This window comes from Sorex fumeus, unplaced genomic scaffold, assembly GCF_029834395.1.
Source record: "Sorex fumeus unplaced genomic scaffold, SorFum_2.1 ptg000069l, whole genome shotgun sequence".
Lineage (NCBI taxonomy): Eukaryota > Metazoa > Chordata > Mammalia > Eulipotyphla > Soricidae > Sorex > Sorex fumeus.
Window position 1 is genome coordinate 1897669 of NW_026606126.1, and position 10924 is coordinate 1908592.

The window sequence follows — 10924 nt, forward strand, 5'->3', positions numbered from 1 at the left end:
GGAGGTACACAGGAGACAATAGGGTAGACTGAACCTGAAAGCAAGTACTTCAGTCCTGCAGGAGGCCCTGATAACCACTCTCTGGCCCGCGGAGGTGGCCCCAGGATTGATCTGATGGTGCAAGGAGGAACCAACTGAATGAACACGAGACACAAGAGACAGAGTACAGTTTAGAAACAGAGAGAAAAAGGGACAGGCTTTATTGAGGGATACAGGCTGTTTATATAGGGTCCGGGCAGCTCAGTCAGGAGCAGAAGCAATATAACCATATATGGTAAGGTCAGCAACAAGAGCTTTACCTAACATTCAAGGTAGACATTTGTACATCAAAGGGTCTGGTTGCACTCACGCCCCCCACCCCCCCATACACAGATGGTGGTTTACGACCCCCTCTTCTTGCTGAAAAGGTGGTGCTTCTCATGTGGGGGCTCTATTCTGGCAGAGGTGGGAAACAGTTCCTTCTGTGCATTGGCCCCACCCAGGCCCATGTGTCCAGGAGATTCCAGCTGCTTTGCAGGCCAACCCCACCTCATGGAGCCCCCTGCCTTGTGTGGAAGCAGGAAGTGATTGGGAGTGAAACCCCAGGGCTGGGAGATTGACTGGTTGGGAATGTCTGGGGAGTGCGGGTAGTTTGGGGAGGTTGCGCCAAGATGTTGACTGACCATTCCAACCTTGGTTGTTCTTGTGGGTTGTCACACAGGCAGCACCCAGGGGCTGCTCTTCATGCTGCACTCAGAGGTCTCTCCCAGCCATACTTTGTGCGTGGGGGTGGCGTCATGCAGTGCTAGGGACCAAACCCGGGCCTCCTGTATACAAAGCATGCACATTAGCACTTTAAGCTCTCTCCCCCTCGTTTTGTCCTTTAAGGAAACCCTATTCCCAGACCCTGTATTCTCCAGCCCCCTAAATATCATGGCCCCTTTGACTGAAATTCCCCCATCCCGTCCCTTTCCCCTTGAACTTGACATTCCATTTGGCTTCTCTTGTGCACAGGCCTACGCCACAGGAACGCAGAGCTGAAAGGTCCTGGGCATGGGGCCGTTGGCGCTGGGGTTGGAGTGGCTGGGAGAATGCACTCAGATGCGCGGATGCGGGGACCAGTCACTGTCGTCCCGTAAGCGCAGCCCCCCCCCCCCCCCAGAAGCACCAGGCTCTGCAGCACACCCTGGCAGTACAGGTGGGAGCAGAACCAAGCTAGAGAAAGAGCCCAGCAGGCAGGACGCTGGGCCTGGGGTCCGTCCCCAGCATTCCATGTGGTCCCCCGAGTGCCACCAGGCGTAATTCATGAGTGCAGTGCATCACTGGGTGTGGCCTCCAATCCCCGAAATAAGAAACAAATCCCACGAAAACCACACTGGAGCTGCTGGGCCCGAGAGACGCGTGGTCATGTGATCATGTGACCCACATGACGAAAGGGGACAGGGCGGGAAGTGCAGGTGCATGTTCTTCCCACAGAGAGGAGGGGCTGAGCAAAGAAGGGTCCTGCAGATGTCTGGGGGGCTTGCATGTCTTTGACGCTCAGGCCACAAGCCAAGAACGTAGATGTCGCCTTCTGGGGATGGTGTGGGGGTCCCTGGATCCCAGCGACCAGGGGGGTGGGCAAGGAAGCTGGCGAGGCATCTAGCCATGGAGGGCCCCAGGGAGGACTTCAGCTTTCCCCACACGAGCCTTTCCCGTGCACTGGGGCAGTGCTCACAGGATTTGGCTTTGGGCCCGGCATTGCAGGTCACCTGGGCCGGCCCAGCTCCGGTTTTCCCACTGGCAAACAGGCGAGTCTGTCTGGGGAAGTACTGGCAATTCTCTCTCTGCTTGAGGGTGAGCTCGGGGTCATAGGAACCCTGTCCCTGTGGATGGGCACGTCCAGTGACACTTGGGACTAGAGTGGCTGACCATGTTTCCAGCTCACAGGAGTTGACTAAATATCATTCCTGCACCGTGCCATGGATCAACCCGGTCAAGGCTACTATGCGGTTCTGGAGTCCGCTGGGCAGCCCCCTGTTAGCAGCACGGTGGGGGGGGGAACAGTCCCCAGCCTGTGGCCTTTCTCTCTATGCAGGATCTCCCAGCATGTGGAGCAGAGCTGGAGCCAGCTTCAGGACATTGAGGAAAGGGTCTCCTTGGCCCAGGCCAAGATAGAGAAGATCAAAGGCAGTAAGAAGGCCATTAAGGTAGGCGTTTGGCCCAGTGGCCTCCACTCTGGCTCAGAGTCTACCCTGCCCACATTCCTGTGCTATGGAACTTGCCTGCCCCCTCCCCTTGCTTACCGACCCCTCCCCAGGGTTCCCTCCCGCCCAGACTTCTCTGCAGCCAGTCCTTGGCCCACTGGGCTGTCTCAGGCTCCTGGACCACGGGACTCAGGTTCCCCCGTGCCTGCAGGTGTTCTCCAGTGCCAATTACCCAGCTCCCGAGCACCTGCGGGAGTATGGCTCCATCTTCACGGGGGCCCAGGACCCCGGCCTGCAGAGATGCCCCCGGCACAGGATACTGAGCAAGCACCAGCCCCTGGACGAGTGGGCCCTGCAGGTCTGTGGGCACTCAGCTCCCGTGGGCTACTGTGCCCAGTGGCCCCCACGTTAGGATTCCAGTCCCCCGGAGCATGGACTGGGACGGGATGGAGGTTGCTGGGCCTAATGCAGAATTCAGCATCCCTCTGTCCCCCCTCCAGGAGAAGCTGAAATACTTCCTCTTGTGTGTGACCACCAGGCTGGAACCCAAGGATTGAGACCGAGGAGGACCTGGGGGGTCTTCCCAACAACATCAGCTCAGTCAGCTCCCTGCTGCTGTTCAACACCACCGAAAACCTGTACATCTGGTGGGGGGGGGGCTGGGGCTCCCCTGCAGGGTCCCCTTCGGTGGCTTAGCCCTGTGGGTGGCTTCGGAAGTCTGTGCTTTGGGAATCTATACACCAACTTGAGGGCGCTCCTGGAACAGCACAGGGGGGTCAGGGCCACGGACCTCCGCAGGTTGAGCCTGGCACCCACCTCCACAGGTACAAAAAGTACGTCTTCCTGGACCCCCTGGCCGGCGCGGTCACCAGGATCCACGTGTCGCTGGGCACCAAGCCGGAGGAGAAGGCGGTCGACGCGCCGCTCTCCATCAGCAAGAGGGAGCAGCTGGAGCGGTAGGTGGGCAGCGAGCTGTAGGCAGCGGACGGGGGGCGGGCCCAGGGCGCCGCTCACAGCTGGCCCTCCCCCCCCCACAGGCCCGCGAGAGCTACTTCTACGTGCCCGACCTGGGCCAGGTGCCCGAGATCGACGTGGCATCATGCCTGCCCGACCTGCCGGGCATGGCCGACGACTTTGATGATATGCACAGTAATACAGCATCCACAATCAATTTTATTATCTCCCAAGTGGCCAGTGGTGATATCAACACAAGCATCCAAGCTCTGACTTGGATTGATGAAGTCCTGAGACAAGAAGACAAAGCTGAAGCTATGTCCGGCCATATTGATCAGTTTCTCATAGCCACGTTCATGCAACTGAGACTCATTAACCACACACACGGCAGATGAGAAATTGGAGAAGGATGAAATCATCAAATTGTACAGCTGTATCATTGGCAATATGATTTCGCTGTTTCAGCTAGAGAGTCTAGCCCGGGAGGCCTCCACTGGAGTGCTAAAAGATCTGATGCATGGCCTCATCACCCTAATGCTGGACTCTCGAATTGAAGATCTGGAGGAAGGACAACAGTTGATCCGATCTGTGAACCTCTTGGTGGTGAAGGTTCTGGAGAAGTCAGATCAAACCAACATTTTGAGTGCCCTACTTGTTTTGCTTCAAGACAGCCTACTAGCAACAGCCAGTTCTCCCAAATTTTCAGAGCTTGTTATGAAGTGTCTCTGGAGAATGGTCCGATTGTTACCTGATACCATCAACAACATTAATCTAGACAGAATTCTTTTAGATATACACGTTTTAATGAAGGTCTTTCCCAAAGAGAAATTGAAACAATGCAAAAGTGAATTTCCCATAAGGACCCTAAAAACATTGCTGCACACTCTATGCAAATTAAAAGGACCCAAGATCCTCGACCACCTCACAATGATCGACAACAAGAATGAGTCGGAGCTTGAGGCCCACCTCTGCCGCATGATGAAGCACAGTATGGAACAGTCAGGGAGCAAGTCTGACAAGGAAACCGAAAAGGGAGCATCTCGAATAGATGAAAAATCATCAAAGGCCAATGTGAATGACTTCTTAGCTGAGATATTTAAGATTGGTTCTAAAGAGAACACGAAAGAGGGCCTAGCAGAGTTGTATGAATACAAGAAGAAATATTCAGATGCTGACATTGAGCCATTTTTGAAAAACTCCTCACAGTTCTTCCAGAGCTATGTTGAGAGAGGCCTCTGGGTGATCGAGATGGAGAGGGAGGGCAAAGACCGGATTCCCACTTCAACAGGCATCTCCCCGCAGATGGAGGTCTCATGCATGTCTACCACCACAGGCACAGTGTCCTCCATCGTGAACTCGAATGGAGAGGAAGTAGGGCCCTCCGTCTACCTGGAAAGGCTGAAAATCCTGTGGCAGCGCTGTGGTCTGGACAATACCAAGCAGCAAGACGACCGGCCTCTGCTCACTTCTCTGCTCTCCAAGCCAGCCGTCCCTCCCGGCGCCGGGCACCATCATCCCCGAGCTGCCCGCCTTCGCCATGGAGCTGGCGGCGCCCGCCAAGCCCAGTGAGCCATACACCAACTCGAGGGCGCTCCTGGAACAGCACAGGGGCGTCAGGGCCACGGGCCTCCACAGGTTGAGCCTGGCACCCACCTCCACAGGTACAAAAAGTACGTCTTCCTGGACCCCCTGGCCAGCGCAGTCACCAGGACCCACGTGTCGCTGGGCACCGAGCCTGACGAGAAGCCGGTCGACAGCGCCGCTCTCCATCAGCAAGAGGGAGCAGCTGGAGCGGCAGGTGGGCAGCGAGCTGTAGGCGGCGGGTGGGGGGGGGCGGGCCAGGGCGCCGCTCACAGCTGGCCCTCCCCCCCCTCCCAGGCCCGCGAGAGCTACTTCTACGTGCCCGACCTGGGCCAGGTGCCCGAGATCGACATGGCGTCCTGCATGCCCGGCCTGCCAGGCATGGCCAACGACCTCACCTACAGCGCCAACCTGGGCCCGGGCATCGCGCCGTCGGCGCCGGGCACCATCCCTGAGCTGCCCGCCTTCGCCATGGAGCTGGAGATGCCCGCCAAGCCCAGTGAGCCGAGGGCCGGGTGGAGATGGGCTCCTCGGCACCCCCCGCCCCCTTCCCGGGCACCCTGGCCTTTCTGCCTTTCTGTTTCAGACCTAGATGGTGGCGTTCTTGCAGCGCTGCCGCCGCCACCACCGCTGGCCCCGGCCGTGCTGGTCAGCGCCCCCCCCACCCCCGCTGCCCCCCCAGGAGGCCGCGGCATCGCGGGCAGCGCGGGGCCCCAGGCAGGTAGGAGCAGCGACCCTCGGCTCTCCCGCCCGCCCCTCTGTCTGCTTTCTGGCTCCGGGAAGGCCTCTCCTGGCCTGCTAAGTGGCCTTTCGCTCCAGGTCTTGGGAGCAGTGCTGAGTCCAAACATCTTGTTCCACTGGAATCCTCAGAGGGGATGGTGGAGCCCCACGGGTACAACCCTGACTCCTGCAGGACTCCAGGGGGGTCCCCCCTTGTGGTATACCCAGCAGGGAAAGGGGCTTCCTGAACAGCGGAAGCAGAGCACCCGCACCCAGAGGACACACCTGTCTCGGGGGCACCTCTGGCACTGGCAGTACCTGACCGCCTCTGCAGGGTGACACACCCCCCAGTTCGGGACACGGAGGACACAGCTAGCACCCAGGTCCCCAAGTACCAGCTCCCTCACCCCAGCACCCCGGCAAGGCTGGGCAGCACTGTCCCCCAGCCGAGCCCTGCCCAGGCCACTTCTCTTCCTCACACCCTTGCCTACCCCAGCGCCGGTCCAGGGAGCCCCCAAGGAAGTCATGGACCCGTCTAGTGGCCAGGCCGCTCTGCTCGAGTCCATCCGCCAGGCTGGGGGTATTGGCAGGGCCAAGCTGCACAGCGTCAAGGAGCACAAGCTGGAGAAGAAGAATCAGAAAGAGCAGGAACAAGGTGAGGAGACTCTGAGGCAGCTCGTGTGGGTGCTGGGGGGAGGAGGGAAGGGTGTCTTCTGTCCCAGTCTCCTGCTGTCCCCGCGGGTCAGTGGTCAGTGCCCCCTCTGCGGCGAGTCTAAGCCCTGGGGCTCCCCTCTTCACCCCCCACCTCCTCCTACCTGATCCCATTTTTTGAACTTGCTTAGCTGAACTTGCCTCTCTGAGCTGGTAGGAGACAGCCTCATCAAAAGATGAGAGAATAGAAAATGTTCTTTTTTTTTTTTTTTTTTTTTCTTTTTGGGTCACACCTGGTGATGCTCAGGGGTTACTCCTGGCTTTGCACTCAGGAATTGCTCCAGGCGGTGCTGGGGGCGGTACTATGGGATGTGGGGAATCGGACCTGGGTTGGCTGCATGCAAGGTAAACGCCCTCCCCACTGTACTATCGCTCCAGCTCCAAATGTTCTGTTTGAGACAGAGGACACAGAGGTTAGCTCCAGCGGCTTCTCGCAGCTGCTTGCGGCCACAGCTCCTGTGCACTGCAACTCCCAGACCTATCGGGTCAGCCTTGGGCACAGAGCTGCAGCCACAGGCCCAAATCCCAGAACCCCATGAGCTCTGCACGGGAACCCCTCCTGGGGCTAGTTTTGTGCCCAGGCAGGGGACAGCTCGACTTGCCCTTTTGGCACATGGAGGGCTATGATAGTGCCAGGAGAGTCACATTTCAGGTGAGTTCCCTAGAGCTGAACCCAGGAGAGACCGAAGCTGCAGGAGCCCGGGGGAGCGAGCCCTGTGAGCAGAGAAAGCGGGTAGGGCCCTGAGGAAAGCTGAGCGACACGTGTAGGGCTCCTAGTACTTGGTGCCAACCCCTGACTTGTCATGGTGTTCCGGTGTTCCTGTTGCAGCGAGGGCCACCAGCCATGGCGGGGACCTGATGTCAGATCTCTTCAACAAGCTGGCCATGAGGCGCAAAGGTCAGAGGCAGCGTGAGGCGGTGTGGGGCCCACCCTGCCCTGCGCTTCATGTTTTTCTGTCTCTAGCAGCTGGGGGAAGCGGGGCCCCCAACCAGCCCCCTCACCCCTCCCCCTCCCCCTTTTCCCTCCCAGGTATTTCCGGGAAAGGACCTGGGGCAGGGGCCAGCGAGGGGCCAGGTGGAACCTTCGCCCAAATGTCAGACTCCATCCCGCCTCTGCCACCCACAGGGCCGCCCCCAGGAGAGGGAGAGGAGGATGAGAATGACTGGGAAACCTACTCTGGTGCCCCACACCCAGGCTCAGGCTAGTGCCCTCTCGAGGGGCCGACAGCCAACACGGCGACTGTGCCTGCCGGACCCCTCGGCCCCTGTGTCCCGGGAGGGACTGTAGAGAACTGCCCAGGCCTGACCTTCGAGGAGCGCGGGCTGACAGCATGGGGTGGGGAGGAGGCCATGGCTCTGTCGCCGCACTTCCCCGGGGAGACTTGAAGACTCATTGCGGATTAATAAATGGCAAGAACACAGCCTCGACCCTTAGCAGTGCGCTTTGAATGAAGTGCAGAGTGCAAACATGCCACCTTGTCCTCCAGGCATCCCACGCCTCTTCCCCTGGGGTCAGGGTGAGCAGGGGAGGGCAGTCAGGGTCAGCAGGGGCAGCTGCTGCTGATTGGAGGGGGGGATTTTCACACAGGAAACAAAAATGGGTGACAGATATAGAGTTTCTAAAAAAGGTCATGCGGCGTGCCTAATGGCCCTGGGTGCAACTGCCCATGTCAGAGCAGGTGTCTGGAGGCTGCTTAAGTGGCTGAGAGGGATGGGAGGCAGGACCAGGAGAGGAGGCCAGGGAGAGCTGACGAGGGGTGCGGCATGGCTTCAGGGAGGGGGGCCTGTGGCCGGACCTCGCAAGAGGCTCTTTCCCAGGGCCAGGGTGCTGCTTGAGGGAACAAAGTCCCCATCCAGGAAGAGCCCTGTGGGCTCGAGCTGGGCATGGGGGAAAGTTTATCGTTCCCAGGAGAGAGGGAAAGGTCTGGGTCTGCTGGTTTTAGCTAGAAAGAAGAAGGGGAGAGGCAGGCTGGTAAAAGGAAGCTGGTTCCGAGGAAGTGGGTGAGGACCAGGTGCAGCCTGGGGGCGGCAGGAGCCCCTGTACCTGAGGTTCGACAGTCTGGTGTGGTAGGCCCAAGACATCTCTGGAGCCGCGGGGTGCTGTGTTCACACGTGTGTGGCGGGGACTGTGGCTGCTAACCTTTTCCTGGCAGCTCCTCGGCCCAACCGGTCACTCTTCTGCCAGCAGGCGTGGACCTGGTGCTGATTCCCACAGGAGGGAATGACACCAGCCCCCCGGACACCACAGCACACAGGCTATAGAGAATGTGGCCCATCCCAGGCAGCTGAGGGAGACAAGGCGGCTGGAGAGCGAGAACAGTGGGTAGGGCAGTGCGCCTGCTTGTCCGACATGCTGCCAACACCAATTCAATTCCTGGAACCCCGTATGGTCCCCCGAGTTCCATCAGGAGTGATTCCTGAGCACAGAACCAGGAGTCATCCAGGAACACTATACCTTCCCATGGGCAGTGGACTCCGGAAAGCAGATGATGGCCAGGTGGCTCCTCCGGGGTGGAGCTTGCCAAGCACAACCAGTGATGCTTCTGGTGAGTGGAAGCGCCTGGGGCAGACCACAGAGCTAACAGCACTCAGGGAAGGCCACCGAGTCCTTCCTTTTCTCATGGTCAGTGTCCAGGTGGGCAGTAGGGGACTGAAAGGCTGTTATAGCCTACTGGGCACTTAAAACTCTGGGTATGACCAACACCTGCGCAGAAACTAAGGGGCTGGGGATTAAGGTACTTGATTTGAGTTGATTAGATTCACACTCCAACAGGCCCCACTCTGGCACCCCAAATGGTTCCCTGGGCACTACCAGGGGTGATCTCTGAGTGCAGAGCCAGGGCTACCTCCTAAATACTTCCGCGTGTGCCTCTCTACCCCACCCTCCAAATAAATGTGGATGTGGACGTACAGCTTGACCCTGAGAAGCAGACCGTTCCTCCCCCCACCTTCACCCCTCGTCCCTCAAGTGTCTCTCCTGCCCAGGGAAAGACAAGCTGGCGGCTCCTAACTGAGGCAGCTCCATGCTCTGCTGTGTGGCCTCCAGCTGCCGGGAGGAGGGTCCAGTGCAGAGTCGAGGGGCAGGATATTGTCTGGGGGATCATGTGAGCTGGTTTGAGCCCCAGTGGGGGGCTGGAAACTGGAGGTGCAGGTTCTTCTGAAAGGCAGGGCCCAGAAAGGGCACCCCCAGCCCCATCTCAAAATGAAACAACCCAGAGTGTAACACCCCATCCCCACCATTTCCACCATGGCATTGGATGGTGTACCCCACCCACTGTAGGTGGGGGGGTTGTCGGGGGACACAGCGGATGAGGGCAGAGGGCTCAGCCTGCAAACGCTCAGACCCCACCTCAGGATCCTCCCACCTAGAGGGGTTCCAGCCTCCCACTGGGCCCTGGGGTCTGAGGGGGCACAAGGCAATGGAGCAGGTGGCCCCTCGTGGCTCATGACAAGTCTCTACAGGTGCTGCAGCCTGTCCGCTTGCTGGGTCCTGCTATCCAATGTGGGTTTTGCCAGTCCTGCAGGAAGGAGCTCCCTGATATGCTGAAGATCCTGAGTGGTGAGGCTTGGGTTGGGAGGAGGAGCAGGGGGCCAAGGGCAGATTCCGGGAGATGAGACCTGAGGAGTAGGAGGGACTTGTGGTGAGAAGAGAATGGGGGCCAGCCCTGTGTCCCCAAGAGGCCGAGTGCATGGGTCTCCTTCAACCAGCCATTTCCTTACTTTACACTGAACAGAGTTGTGGGGCAAGTTCTCAGGAGGACTGCTGGAACTCTTCTGGGTGGGCAAGCAGGATTTAGCAACCCAAGATGCCTGGGTTTGCATCCTTGAGCCCTTTATCTGACACTGACCATTTGAAAGGCTGCACCATTGTGTCCATCTGACCTTTGGGAAGGGCCCATCTATGCAGCCAAGTGGGCACATAGTTGTGTGTGGGGTTTATGAAGAGGATGGGATGAGGTGATGGAAAGGCAGGCCTGGGCTACTCCTTGTGTGGGCTCCTGGCCTGGCCTGGCCCTTCTGACCTTGGGGTGGGGGGTTCCCTGTGCTCTTCTTTCCTAGATAATGATAAAACATCATTAAATAAAAGGGGATAGGAGCGCGGGATACTGGAGGTGAGCACTCCCCAAGCATTCATTCTCCACAGCTGCCCCCTTCCTTTCCCTTCCCTTCCCCGGGGTGAAGAACTGGGCTCAGCTGCCTACAAGTCTCTGGGAAGGAGGAGAAGCCCTGGGAACCCCATGGAAGGAGGAGCCCCCTATCATGCTGCCTGCCAGCCCACCTCCCTCTGCTCATGGGGATACTTCCCTGGTCCCGTGTCCTCTCCCCTGCATCAGCGTCTCTTACACCTTCTACTCACCTCTGAACCCACTTTCAGGAGGTGATAGGGGTCAAGGCTTTGCTGTGTCCTCATGTAGGTTGTTGGTCTTGGCCACCCATGCGTCATCTGTGCTATGGGAAATCTCCTCTCACCCAGAGTAACCTGGCAGTCGGGTGACCGGGAAAGGGCTCTAGCCAGTCAGGGGCATTCCTTACCCATGTTCACGTGTTGTCGTTCTCAAGTCCTGATGAAGCCCATCTTGGGTTTTGACTTTCCTCACTGCCTGGACCCTTTATCTGCGTGTGCACATCCTGCCGCCTGTTACAGCTTTTTTCTTTTGACCCACTTCATGGGCGAGAGGAGCTGTCCCCCTCCCCTAGGACCCCCCTTTCCCTTCTTCAATTTTCCAGGCAGTTCTTGGTGACCATCAATGATGACTTGGCTAAAGGACATTCTTCTAGTTTTCTTAAAGAAA

The 10924-nt window shown here is 58.5% G+C and overlaps 1 pseudogene; it reads left to right on the forward strand.

The window, feature by feature from the left end:
* Nucleotides 1-1965: 1965 nt before the first annotated feature.
* Nucleotides 1966-7517, forward strand: LOC130036914 (WASH complex subunit 1-like; annotated as a pseudogene).
* Nucleotides 7518-10924: the final 3407 nt, after the last annotated feature.